We start from the raw sequence: 13,968 nt of genomic DNA, 5'->3' as shown, positions 1-13,968 counted from the left end.
TTAAAGATTATTCACAGTAATTGTGAGCAGTCTGGTAGCATTGACTGAACACTTGCCGTGAAGACAGAAGTAAAACCATAGTATTTAGTGAAAGGGCATTATTAATCTTTGATAAAGTTTATTGGTTTGCAGTGGAGTAGCTGGAATAATGAATTCATTGGCCATCCAATGAACTCAACAGATTTGTCAACTCTTCATGATGTTTATGATTATCTTTACCAGCAAGATGAGAAAACATCCAAGACATTATACATTCTACAAACACTTTGTAGAGATTTGAGCTCAAATTATGATCATACTATACCAGTGAGGGTGGATTGAAGCGTAATTTTTTGGTGGTATGTCAAGAAAGTTGCTGTGGTTTATGCTGGTACCAGTGCAAACTTGACTACCTTGAAAATATTGTGCCATCAGTCTGGAGCTTATGGCAGTGATCCTTTACAGCTATACCCTCACAGAGTGCTGTAACGAAAAAATCGGTCCGGCCGGACCATTTTCAGTCGACCAAATTTAGTCCGCCCGGACCATTTTTAGCATCCGAAATTGGTCCGACCTGACCAAAATTGGTCCGGCCCAAACCTAGTTGGCCACATGCACTCCTGACCACCTGGACCAATATTGGTAGACCAAAATGGGTCCGGGTGGACCACTAACGCATGCAGCCAATGATGCATAGCTATAAGTTGTTTGTGACGGAACACTGCAGCCGACCGTAGCTATAGCTATTCTCATTTATCAATCTCGAATAATGAGCATTGCAGGCATTATTACTGCATGGATTTGTGCTTAAAAGGTTATCCAACAAGGGCACGGATCATTGCATGCATGGGATCAGTTATAACTGCATTGGAGGTGCTTAAGATCGAGATACTCTAATAGAGCAGTCACCTATAACATTCATCACCAGGCATTGATCCAAAAATAAATGAAGGTGGGTGGCTACCCAGCTTAGCCCAGATTTTAAGTTGAGAGTCCAAATTTACATCAGGAAAAGCTGACACTGTTGTTGTTTGGCTTGTACAGTGAAGCGCATGCACAGTAGCATGTGCACTGTGCTCTTATGCACATATAATGTCTGATCATGAGTTAACACTAATGGTTAGAACAATACATCTGTAACACCTGCATGTGTACATACTGCACATTCCTCTCTTTTGTATGTGATATGTAGGAGATGATAGCTTAGGTTTGCTCCATTAAATAACTAAATGTGAACTATCATCTACTGATCACATGGTCCTATATACTGGTATAAACATTTCCTTAAAAGTTATAGCTATAATATTCCCTGTATGCTTTTCACTACTTAACCAACTTTAAATTTTTACCAATTTTCACCTGTGCACATATACCAGTAGGAGATGCAGGCACTGATCCAGAATAAACCAAGGTGGGTTGCTGGCCCAGATTTTAAGATGAGAGCCTTGAATGTCTTGGTAGTTACATCAGGGAAGAAGGGCTGACAATATTATCATCTAGCTAGTACAGTGAAGCACATAGCTAGTAGCATGCCCTTGTGAACATAATAAGGCCAGGCAAACTTGATTAATTGTTTCTCATCCCCACCCGCATCCCTTTTTACCTCACCACCTCTAATTTCATTGTTGCTGTTATCAATCACGTGCACACGTATTTTGATGTTAGGAAGGCTGGTTATCATTTTACAGCACAGCAAATGTCACTTGCACCTCAGAAAAGGTAGCTAATACGTCAGTAATAGTTCTTAAAAGGTTTTAGTTAACCTTTATAACAGACAGCTTGATTTGGAGTATTTCTTTACTAATGAATAATGATAAATAACCTCCCGCCCGCATGGAAATCTGAATTTTTGTGGATGAGAAACTAGTAATCAAGTTTTCCTGGCCTAATGTATTTTGTAATCCCAGTACAGGTTGATCATGAGTTAACACCAGTGGCTAAAACAAACTGTAATACATCAGTGCACACGCAACACATACTGCACATTCCTCTCTGTCATATGTGATATGTAGATGATAGTTTAGGTTTACTCCATTGAATAACTAAATGTGAACTATCATCTCCTACTCATGACATGCCCCACAAGAAGAAACATCAACATAAAGGTTGTAGCTATAATATTCTCAGTATGCTTTTCACTACTTAGCCAACTTAAAACTTTGAGGTAGTCGCATTATTTCATGGCCTTAGGGTGAATTGCTGCAGACATAAAAGTAAAATTGACTCAATCCTAAAAGCAGACCCCATATTTTCCTTCAAAAAGTCCTCTACCTGGTGATAGTTAATATACTGCCCATGATCATAGATAAGTTCATGTATATTGCTACCATCTACTGTAAGGTTATAGCCAGCTAGCATTGGAATCTGATGCAATGCAGGAATTTAGTTCATGTTGATATAACGAAAGAGTGCATGTTCATGATCAGTAATATTCAGCATTACTAAATACATGTCTGAGTGGCTGCAAGGCTATGCATGGTGGGTGGCTAGCCACCTCATCCACCCCCTCTGGATCAGTCCCTGAGATGATATGTGTAGCTGTTTATAACAATGTGCGCATGGGTATTCCCAGATTAATAAAGAACTGACCAAGGGTCAGAATTAACAAATTAAATTCTGAGCTAGCTATATGCAGAAGTTGAAGATAAGACATGTTTTAATGATAGATTTTATAATTGTCTACCATCCTCAAGTATAAGTGATCCAGCATAGGCTGGTGATTTCCGTCATGTTGCTATAGTTGTTTGTCATAATCAACACTAACAGGCTGGATGAAAGATTCAACCAAACACTGCAGAGCCGATGATGCTTGTGAAGTTTATTGAGCATGTAAAAATATACTTGGGAAGAATATCTTGATACCTGTGTTTTTGCATACAACATTACACACCATGCAAGAGTCCAGTATTGACCATGCATTTGAGTTGATGTATGCCAGAAGAAAACCTCTACTTCCCACTCGGACAGCTAGCTACTGACATGGAAAAGAAGAATGCAGGACTTTTATCATCTCACACTGCTTTAAATTAAAACAGCATTAATTTTGCGACTATGTTCATCGCTGCATATAGCTATGACATGGAATTTAGTTTCTAGCTACTAACCCGTATATCAACTCGGGAAACGAACCATCTAGTTATGACAAACTCCTGGACCAACATTTATAAGTAAATTTATATTACTGATTGGATGTATATCAGCACATTGCTGTCTTTCCAATATAATATAATCATAAACTATACGCTACTCATTTATATAGTTTCCAGGCTAAGTCGGCTGCAGTGATCCGTCACAAAAAACTTAGCATGGACCGACCTGTCCACACACCCGCGGACCAACCAAAATCGGTCCAAGTGGTCAGGGGGTGCATGAGGCCAACCAAGTTTTGGCCGGACCAATTTTGGATGCCAAAAATGGTCCAGCCGGACTAAACTTGGTCAACCAAATTTTGTCCGGCCGGACCAGTTTTGGTATCCAAAATCGGTCCGGCCGGACCGGTTTTACCCGGACCGATATTTCTGTGACAGTGCTGGTAACATTTCATAATCCCTATAGTGGACAAGATGTGTTTATGATAATTTGCCCATCTTACCAGGTATGAACTGACATGGTTTTGTGTATTTGTAATCTATTTGTACTACTGAACTATACCTAGAGGTGTTATAATTGTACTATTATGTTATAATTTGTGACCAGGACTTGCATTAACTTTTTACAGTTGAAAAATATGATTGCTGCCTTGTATTCTTTTCAAGGTACCAAGAACTTTCAGATAGAGGGAGCAATTTTGGCTGGATAACTATTGTGGACCTCTTTTCTCGAAAAGTTAAACGTTCTCGTACAAATCAGTTAGGAGAATTAAAGATATTAGAAAAAACTATATTCACAGAGATAGTTAGATGAGACTAAATGTTAAGCCATCAAAATCATGCAGGTATTATGATTGTTGTGGTTAATTAGATATTACTTTACCTTGTGTTTCACAAAATGTAGTAGTATTATCTGTGAGTGGTCTCTCTTTGCATGTTATCTTTGACAGATAAATGACCTGGTATTTATTTGTGACTGAAATGTTTTTAGGGGATTGCATGTATGCATTTATCTCTCTCCTGACCATATCCGAGTATGGCTCAGTATTCCCCTCTCAAACAAGTGGTTACAGGCTTCCAAATACTGTACTGTCAATCCATTTATAAGGAGCATTCTGAGGGGAGGTGTGGAGTCCATGTGTTCTTTCAGTTCAGATATAACATGTACTTGCTATAAAATTAAATTCTTACTTGCCAATATCTTACCGATAACCAATCCCAAACTATTCCGTGTTGCCCTCAGGCGCTTTCTTTTTTAACTTGGTATAGTTTTGTATTTATTTGCTGTTGTACTGTTTCATTCATTATGCTTTGTATCTGTGTGTAGATATTAATTTGTCCTTTTGGGAGCACGTTTTTAGGACCAGCCTTCTGTGCAACCCTTGTTATTTGACAAAAATTGATAAAAACAGTGAACCAGGCAAGAGTGTTTACGTAGTCAGTTACCATACTTTATAAGCACCTCTCTCTCTATCTCTCTCTGTGCTGGGAAAAGTTAACAAATCTGGCATGACCACAATGGTTTCTTTTGTGTGGAGGGACGTGACCTAACTACATATTCTGCATTCAATGTACACTAGCTTCACATCTTTGTTAAAGAGGGAAAACCTGAGTCCAGTAGTCCAGTCCAGTGATTGTATACAACCATTTATGAATAATGGGAAATGAAATTAATGCTCACATACAAAAACAGCGAGCTACCTGACAAAGTGTGGTAGTGCTAGCTAGCTAAAATCTTTGTAGCTAAGCCAGTTAAGCGGAAGGGGATCGAAAAGCCTTTCAGCATAGGTCAAGGTGATTACAAGTCATGGTACAAACAACAGCCACTACTCCCAACTGAATTCCAATTACCCCTAAACTATCCACAAGATGTCATGGCTGGCTTGCATAACAAAAAACTTAATGGCCAATGCAGATCAAAATTTATATCAAGTGTGTGTTCAGCAATATTCCAGTTTTAAAGCATTGTCAACTAAAGAGGAATATCAAAGCGTCGCACGTAAGATTGTTGAAAATATCCTTTCTTGCAATCCAAGTCTGGAAGTGGATATGTGAGGATATAATATATATATACATATATATATATATATATTACATAATTTATTAAGACTTTATAGCACAAGTGCTGAAGGTTTGTAGGACACCTGGTCCTACAGCCTATCCAAAGTTGTTACAGAAAGTGTCTTTGAAAAGATGGAGAGAAAAATCCATAGGCAGCCTCAAACCTGCAGCCATCTGATTAACGCTTGAATGCTTACAGGAATCTGCCAGGAAGCCAGGATGTTTAATATATATGTAATAGTTATACCATGGGTACGAGTTCCGGGGTATAACTAATATGTTCTAATTTAGCATGCAGACTTGCCTAACTTGCAAAACATTTAGTTGCTATACCCTTCTATTATAGAGGAACCAAGTAAGCTGTGATTGTGGGATTGAATTTTAATACATCAAACAGCAGTTTAATTTTACTTTTGCTAATATAGCAATGTTAAGAGATGTTAATTATGTTATTACATTTACAAAAGTAAAAAACAAACTACTATTGATGTATTAAAATTGAATCCCACAATCACAGCTTGCTTGCTTCTCTATATACGAGAAGAGAGATAAAGTATAACATCAAAGAAATCTAATGATTTCTGGATATAGTGTGCACTCCTATTAGATGTGCAATATCTCGACATACGCACTGGCTTAATGAGATATATGCACTGGTACAGTGCGTATATCTCATTAACTTTTCTGAACCAGTGCACTATGTGATATATATGCACTGGTTTTCCTTTGATCTGAGGTGTGAAAGTGATACATGTACATGTATATATATATATATATTTATTAATTGCAATCATTATAGGGATACTTGGTAGAGGCAATGTCAGACAAAATGAAAAATATAAGGAATACTAAGCCCAGGGGAGCCTCTAAAAGACCACATAATGATGATCATAGTAACATGGCAGTTGTTAAGAAGCCCCAGAATTTAAACAGTTCCCCAAAGTCTTGGAAGCACCAGTGATACCAGTAGAAGATGAACACTCTTATAAGACACATACAACTGTTAAAGCATGAAGAGGGAAAGGTCTCACTTGACAGATACGTGATCAGCAGCCTCATAAATAAAACATTTGCTTTTAGAAGACAGAAAATCCTTAATGAACATCAACTTGTTAAGCAATTGTTAAAGGATTGCCCATCCTTAAAGAGGTGTAACCAGGTAGGTGCATGGTTTGGCCTGACTATATTATATGGAAATCTTAATGCTTTTAATAACTTATGTGTAGATTTGGGCTGAGCTTGATCGCATTCTTCAAAGAAACTTGGATGAACACCGTTTCAAAGATTATTGCTGTTGCCAGAGACGAGTCTAACCCACATCTGAGGTCCCTATGTGATGAAGCACAAGCAGCTAACATTTCAGATGGCAAAGCCATTAGCTAACCTTATTACTTAGTTTTAAATTCTATATGCATATAGTTTCCAGATCTACACTTGCCACTTTATTGCCGGCACACCTGCTCCCTGATACCAGAACGGTGGTGAAATCAAGTAGACTGATCATTTTTACTTCGGTATGTAAAATATCGTATACTGTGTGGTTATAAGTAGCTGATCGATTGTGGCTGATTTTTACTTTTTTTTTTTGCAGGAATCAAGTGATGCCTCAGTAGAAGCAAAACATGCAGAATATCCACAACCTGTTGTCCTCATCAGGGGCCAAGCTGTGACTTTATCTGTGCAGAAATGAATAAAGTACTCTTAAAACTGTAACTTGAAGGGGAGTTTGGTGATCTTGCATGGGGAAATCATTTCAGGACTTTGTGGTAGTTGTAGCTAAACTCTGGTGATGCATGGCTGCATGCACAGCTGAATTCAGTAGACATGTTTGCATGCCTTAATTGGAAATATACTCCATAGGACGCTGTGCAGACCGGTGATGTACACAGTCAGTCTTGCATAGGATCCCAAAGCTTGGAGTAATCTTTCAGAACATGGAGAAGAGCTACAAGTTTTTCATATCTTGGTTGGATAGCTTGCTTAAGTAAGATAAATTGACTTTTAAATCAGTTTCACACTATAAAAGTGTTGAGGTTATGCACAATGTTTTATTTGCACATAGGTTATAATGCAGTTGACAACAACAGTGAACAGTTTTTAGCTTGGCAGACTTGGGATTTGAGTTTTTCGCTTGGAAGACTTAGGATTTGTTATGTACAGTATCACGTCGTACAGATTGAAAGTGCAATTGAAACTTTTAAGTTTATTAACCACAGCAACCTGACATCTACCTGTTATCCACAAGCAAGCCTACTCACACAGGGCATTGTTCGTACTGCACCTGTTGCTGGAAGCAGTATATGTACGTCAACATGAACTTACAAAAAGACAGCACACAAGTAGTTAAAAGGTATGTCAATAACTCAATGTATTATCCATTGTTGACTTCACCCTTTTTAATCTTTGGTATTTTAGAACGAGTGTCAGCAGCCGCTGCTTTCACGAAGTAATAGATTGGCTTCAGTACCTTTGTTTAACTCTATTTTGTCAAGTTATTAAGAAGTAATTGCAGATTCTTAGTTAGTAAACTCATGTATACTTCATTAATGAGTTATTCTTCTATAGACTCACTGCCACACAAAAAAGGTCACAAGATTTGAAAACTGTCAGTGTCTTGTAACACATGTTCATGTGTTTGAACGAACACATAGGAGCCATACTCAATCTACGTATCATAGTTCAAATGTGACTTTACTGCTCCAAATATAAAGTCTTACCAAATGAAAGCGTTGATGAATGCATGAAAGTCATTTTCTCACGATCTTGAAACTTGACCACTGCTGGTAAAAATGTCTTATCATCAGTATTGATCATTTCCAATACCTCCGATTCACTTCTGTACTGCTGTAGTAAACTCTGTGCTGTTGGTTCTTTTGCAGTGCCTTTTTGTGTAGTGTAATAGCAGAATAATGTAGATCCCTTCGCGTAACAGAAACCGTCTGTATTTTTCATAGTGGCTATTTTGATAATAGAGGTGCTTTTCAAACAGTTCTTGATTCGTACTGTTGTGTAACGGGTTGAACATAGCCGACAACAAAGCGTTATGGATACCTCACTTTTTGATATAACTGGGGTGCAGTACCATTTCTTTCGGTATGGATGGATTACAGAGGTGCTTTTTAAACAGTTCTAGATCCGGAATGCTGTGTAACAGGTTGAACATAGCTGACAACGAAGCATAATGGATACTTCACTTTTCAGACGATAATTGATATAGCTGGGGCACGCAGCGCCATTTCAGATGCAGTATGCATGGGTTCACCAGTCATAATAAATATTTACAAAAAAAGTTAACAAACAAGCACACACAAAAAATTGGAATTTTCGACTAGAGTAGGGACCATGCCACATCGATACAAAGTACTGAAACAAGCTGGAGTAGTGCACGATATTAAATCACAGTAAAACAATAAGAAGTGTTATATCCCTACTATGGAAATGTACAGTAGGGATATGACACTTCTTATTGTTATACTGTGATTTTAATATCGTGCACTATTCCAGCTTGTTTCAGTACTTTTATTGATGTGCTATGGTCCCTACTCTAGTTGAAAATTCCAATTTTTTCTGTGTACTTGTGTAAACGCTCCAAAATTTCTATTCCCAGGCAGGTATGATAAAAGTGGGTGAGATTTTTTTACCATATCTTCCCACAGCTCATTGTCTAAAAATGTATTCGTTCAACGTGTATATCAACCTCAATCCTGTTAACCCTTTATTACCGAAGTTTTTTTTTTACAAAACCGCAAGTGTGAAAACTTTTATGGCTTGTGTGAACTGTGTGCGATACGAGTGGACCCCACCCATTAATTAACCCATCAAGCTATATACCGTTTGATAGCCATCTCTCTCTTCTACCAACACAGCTAGAATATTTACAGATCACAGACACAACTCACACGCTATGAAGCAAAGAAAGCGTATCTTCTCCGTATCGCCATGGCATTGAAAGATGGGCGCCGCCATCTTACTAATCAACGCGATGACATCACACTATTTATTTTTAGAATCCTTATCACGTGGGGAATGGAGTAATTCTAACTAAAGCCTCCTAGTAGCAGGGAGAAGGCGAACATGGAGTTTTAAACAGGTATTATTTTGTATACGCTATTTTATATTACCAAGTGCCATAACTTGCGTATCCTTCTTCCTATCGCCGAACGGTAAACTTCATTAGAAGCGCCCGGTCCTTCTGAGCAGTTTGGTAGCAATTTCAGCTTCATAGCCCCTAGGAAAAAGGAGTTATGGCTCCGTTTATAAAGGGAACTCGTTATGGCAATATATTAGCCATTCGATAATAAAGGGTTAATTATGAATCGTGTTACAAGCTGTTACGCATACTTTGCATAATATTTAGCAAATGTACAATCCGTATATACAGTAAAATACAGCTTTTCAAATAAATTTATTAAAAAAAGTCTTACAGCTCAAACTGTGGGCAGAGAGATGAACTCTGCCCAATCCTCCATGCTTGTTGTTTCTTTCCTTGCAGGAATGATCATTCGCCAAGATGGATCCATTGAGTAAAGCAGGCTGAAAAGGGCGTGCACCGCACTTTCAAAATGCTTATGATAGTAATATAAATGTATGTATTAGTATTGTACGTAGCTAGCTAGTAGGAGCTTTAAAGTGCCCATTAATCTATACCCACGAAGCATCACTATCTAGTAAATTCGTACAGTGACAATAATAATAACAAACAAAATTATTTACCATGATCTTGTCACTAAAGGTATTCAGACAAATCATTTGTGATGTTGTTACCAATTGAAATGTGCAATGTGTGTTCATTTTTTAAAGTGTGATCAATAGTTACAGCCAACTGGTAGTGGTGACATGAACCCAATATTGGTTAATGTGCAATAGGAGGCCTGAGACAGAGTGGATTATAACGGTCGGCTATCGGACGACCAATTGGCTCGAAGACCGCCCAATTACCTACTGAACTGGTCAAGGATGGCCGACCGATTTCTGCTAAAAAAGATTGATATACTCTAATAGAACAGTCAGCGACTCTAATAGAGCAGTCGAACAGCTTTTAAAAAGGTGTACCTAAAAGGTTCAAAAAGCGGGGAAAAAGTTTTCTCATTTCAGGAATCAAACCTGCACCTTTCAGTGAAGTGCAATCTGCACCATTCTACCACATTCTCACACACTCTTTTACCTGCTTCTAAAGGGGTTTTAAATGTCTTGTAGTTAAAACCATAACTGATATAGATACATGTCACAAAACATCAAATCATCATAATGTTATTATTACAGATTTATTATGTATGTGGTTTAACAATGTAACAGTGCATGGCTGTTGAAGGAGTTTGGGCGTCAAAATACTCACATCCAAGCTTTGAAAACCCAATTTTTGTTTTCAGGGGGTATGCCCCAACTTGGCATGCTTATGCATGCTGCTAAGTATTACCATACAAAACATGTCAGATCAACTTTGACTTTGATCTGACATAATGCTAGATCAACGAAGACTAGTTATAATCCTCTCTGGCCTGAGATGTTAGCTACTTGTAGCAGTAACACTGCTGAGTTCAGCACTTCAGTTAGAACATCCACCAAAAGTGCTGATGCTACCACAACTACTAGCATATCCATCATGTCTATTACACCAACCATAGACGCTGACTCTGCACTGACTGTTGGTATACCCACCGCTGATGTGGATACCATGTCAACTATGGGTGATAGTGCTGGAGTGATTAGCAGTGAATCTGTTACTCTAGTGTCCACAGTAGCACCTGTTATTATAGTAGAGCTGCTAAGTACTTTCTTTGTGCACTTTGTGATAAAAGTATGAAACTTGGTACATAGTTTGCATGTACCATAAAGGTCACTTTAAGATCGGGAGCCACCTCAGATTTGACCTTTTGTGACCTCTAGAGGTCAATTAAGTATTAAAAATGCCTAATTTCTACCTTTTGACCATTTCTACAATGAATAAATATCAAGTGTTGGGTATCAAATGAAAGCTGAATATTCAAGGAGTAAAATGAGACTGGAATTATGTCTGTACCATGTTCTGTTACAAAGATATACATTAAACATTGTCCCTGGAGACTCTTTTACTGCTGTATGTTAGGTCTATTTGGGAGGGAAATTTTCAGCTTTACATTGAATCCCTTGCAAAGATCACTCCCTGGATGTTTGCACTAGACCACATTCATTACTCCAGGTGGCTACCTGTACATATTCGTGACATGATGGCACTTTCTGAAAAGCATCCAGATATTGTGGCAGAATTTCATGCAGGAAAATTCGTCATCCACAAAACTAGCAACAAGTTTTCAGCAATGGCTATTGACCAGTACCATGAGCAAAATAATGCTACAGTCAAAGAGACAGGAGGAGCAATTGGATTGACAACTGATCCCTTAGCTTTGAGGCGTTGGATGGTAGCTGGACCTGAAGTTGCAAGAATTGTAGTAGAATTTGAGGAGTATGCGAACATAGCACAGGAAGATGGCAAACACTTACATCATGAACAGTATTGTAGTGTTCAGCGCACATTTCAGAAAGATGTAAATTCTTTAATTGCAGTGTTCGAAGAGTTTGGAAATCCATTTCTTGAGAAAGGTCAAGATTTATTGGTCCTTGATACAAGAGATATTATGGATAATTCTGTTGAAAAAACAGTCCAGGAAATTGAAGCGATTGGTGAGGATCACTACAAAAGGTTTATTGAAGAACGACTTGAGAAATGTGAAAAACCCATCACAGAGCCAATCATCAAAAATAAGTTGTCTTTATTTAGCAAACCAACAATCAAACATCATCCTACAAGACAGCAGAATCAAATCACAGCACTAAAGAATGACTGTAGTCTTTTTTCTAGACTATATATAAATCTTGTCAAATCAGAGATGGGGATTTGGATACATTCTTTGCCCATGAAAATCAGGCCACTCCACCATCATTGTCATTGGGAGGAAAAATTAGACCTAGTGCAAAGTCAGATCTCCTCCATTGTCTTGAACTGTGTGAAAAACAGTTGTTACATGCACCTAACGTTGATGCCATAATTCTTGATGGTGCTGCTGTTGTTCACATGCTTCATCCTGGAACGGCAAGAACTTTTCAAGATTATGCAGACACAGTGTTTGGTTCATATATATTGTTTCAGTTACAGAATGCCAATAGAGTTGACATTGTTTGGGATGTGTATATGGAAAATAGTTAGAAAGCAACAACAAGGGAGAAGAGAGGAAAAGGCGTATGAAGAAGAGTTGCTTCTACTACAGTAATTCCACCTAAATGGAAAGATTTCTTACACTTGGATGAAAATAAAACTGAACGTTTCAGGTTTCTTTCTCACCAGGTAATAAAGATCCCAATTGTAGATGGTAAGAGTATATATGCAACTGACAGAACCAATGTATTATGCTCACTGGCTGATGCTGATCTAGATAATGTGGTTCCCTGTTCCCGAGAAGAAGCAGACACACGTGTATTCCTCCGTGCATCTGATGCTGTAAATAAAGGATATAGAAAGTTATCTGTGAGGACTGTGGACACTGACATAGTAATACTAGCGATTTCTATATTTAATGTGATAGACCTTGAGGAGTTGTGGCTGGCCTTTGGAACTGGATATAATTTTAGGTATATACCTATCCATGAAGTAGTTGACTAGTTGTTACCATGGATCCTAGAATTTGTGCTACTCTCCCAATGTTTCATACATTTACAGGATGCAATACTGTCTCATCATTTTGTGGTAGGGGCAAGAAGACAGCTTGGAATACATGGAAAGTTTATCATGAGGTCATCGAGGCTTTTGAAGAGTTTCCATTGATGTAAACTGAGATCAGTGATGTGGTAATGGAAACATTGGAACGGTTTGTTGTGCTGCTATATGATTGTACAAGTGATATCATGACTGTTAATGATAGTAGGAAATACTTGTTCACACAGTCTTGAGAACCTGCCACCAACTTGCGAAGTACTCAAACAACATATTAAACGAGCTAGATACCAGTCTATTTGCTGGAAAAGGGCCTTAACTCCTATGCAGGAACTTCCTAACCCTGCAAATTGGGGGTGGAGAAAGACTAGTACAGGCTGGGAACCTCTTTGGAGCACAATTTCAGAAGCATCCATAGCATGCCATGAACTAATCCATTGTGGTTGTAAAAAAGGATGTACCAGACAGTGTGTGTCAAGGCTGCACTTAAGTGCACTGCTCTATGCTTCTGCCAGGGAGAATGTCACTATGATTTATAAATGTAAACTATTGTCTGTGAACTTTCTATTGTTTAATTGAAATTACCATTGTTGTACAAATTTATATACATGTAATCAGGTAAATAATAGCATAAAATTACAATAGAATACAGTACAGACATGATTCTAGTCTCACTGTACTCCTTGAATATTCAGCTTTCATTTGACACCCAACACTTTATATTTATTTATTGAAAAAGTGGTCAAAAGGTAGAAATAAGGCATTTTTAACTTAATTGACCTCTAGAGGTCACAAAAGGTCAAATCTGAGGTGGCTCCCGATCTTAAAATGACCTTTAGGGTATATACAAGCTGTGTACCAAGTTTCATGCTTTTATCACAAAGCGCACAAACCTTCCTGTTTTTAAGACTTAGCAGCTCTACTATTAACGCCTCTGTGACAATATCAGATACTTTGTCAAACATGGATATCTCCAGCATTCTACGTGACATAGAGTGACGGCGGATACATGTAGAATGACGTGTATCTGCCACTGAAGATTGTCTTCTACCCATTAAAAAAACACAGCCTATGTGTAAACTGTTCACTTACATATCAGACAATTCAATGTATTTTAATGTCATTCAGCTACAGTATGAAAATGTACTGTTT

General features: G+C 38.0%; 1 long non-coding RNA gene across 2 annotated transcripts in view; it reads right to left on the bottom strand.

Annotated features, from left to right (window-relative positions):
• LOC136244590 (uncharacterized) overlaps positions 1-13,968 on the bottom strand; it is a 69,230-nt gene that overhangs the window by 39,230 nt on the left and 16,032 nt on the right. The gene's annotated exons all lie outside the window — the stretch shown is intronic.

The sequence above is a fragment of the Dysidea avara genome, chromosome 14 (genome assembly GCF_963678975.1).
Source record: "Dysidea avara chromosome 14, odDysAvar1.4, whole genome shotgun sequence".
Lineage (NCBI taxonomy): Eukaryota > Metazoa > Porifera > Demospongiae > Dictyoceratida > Dysideidae > Dysidea > Dysidea avara.
Note: the sequence above shows the minus strand (reverse complement) of the source record. Positions and strands in the feature narration are given on the sequence as shown.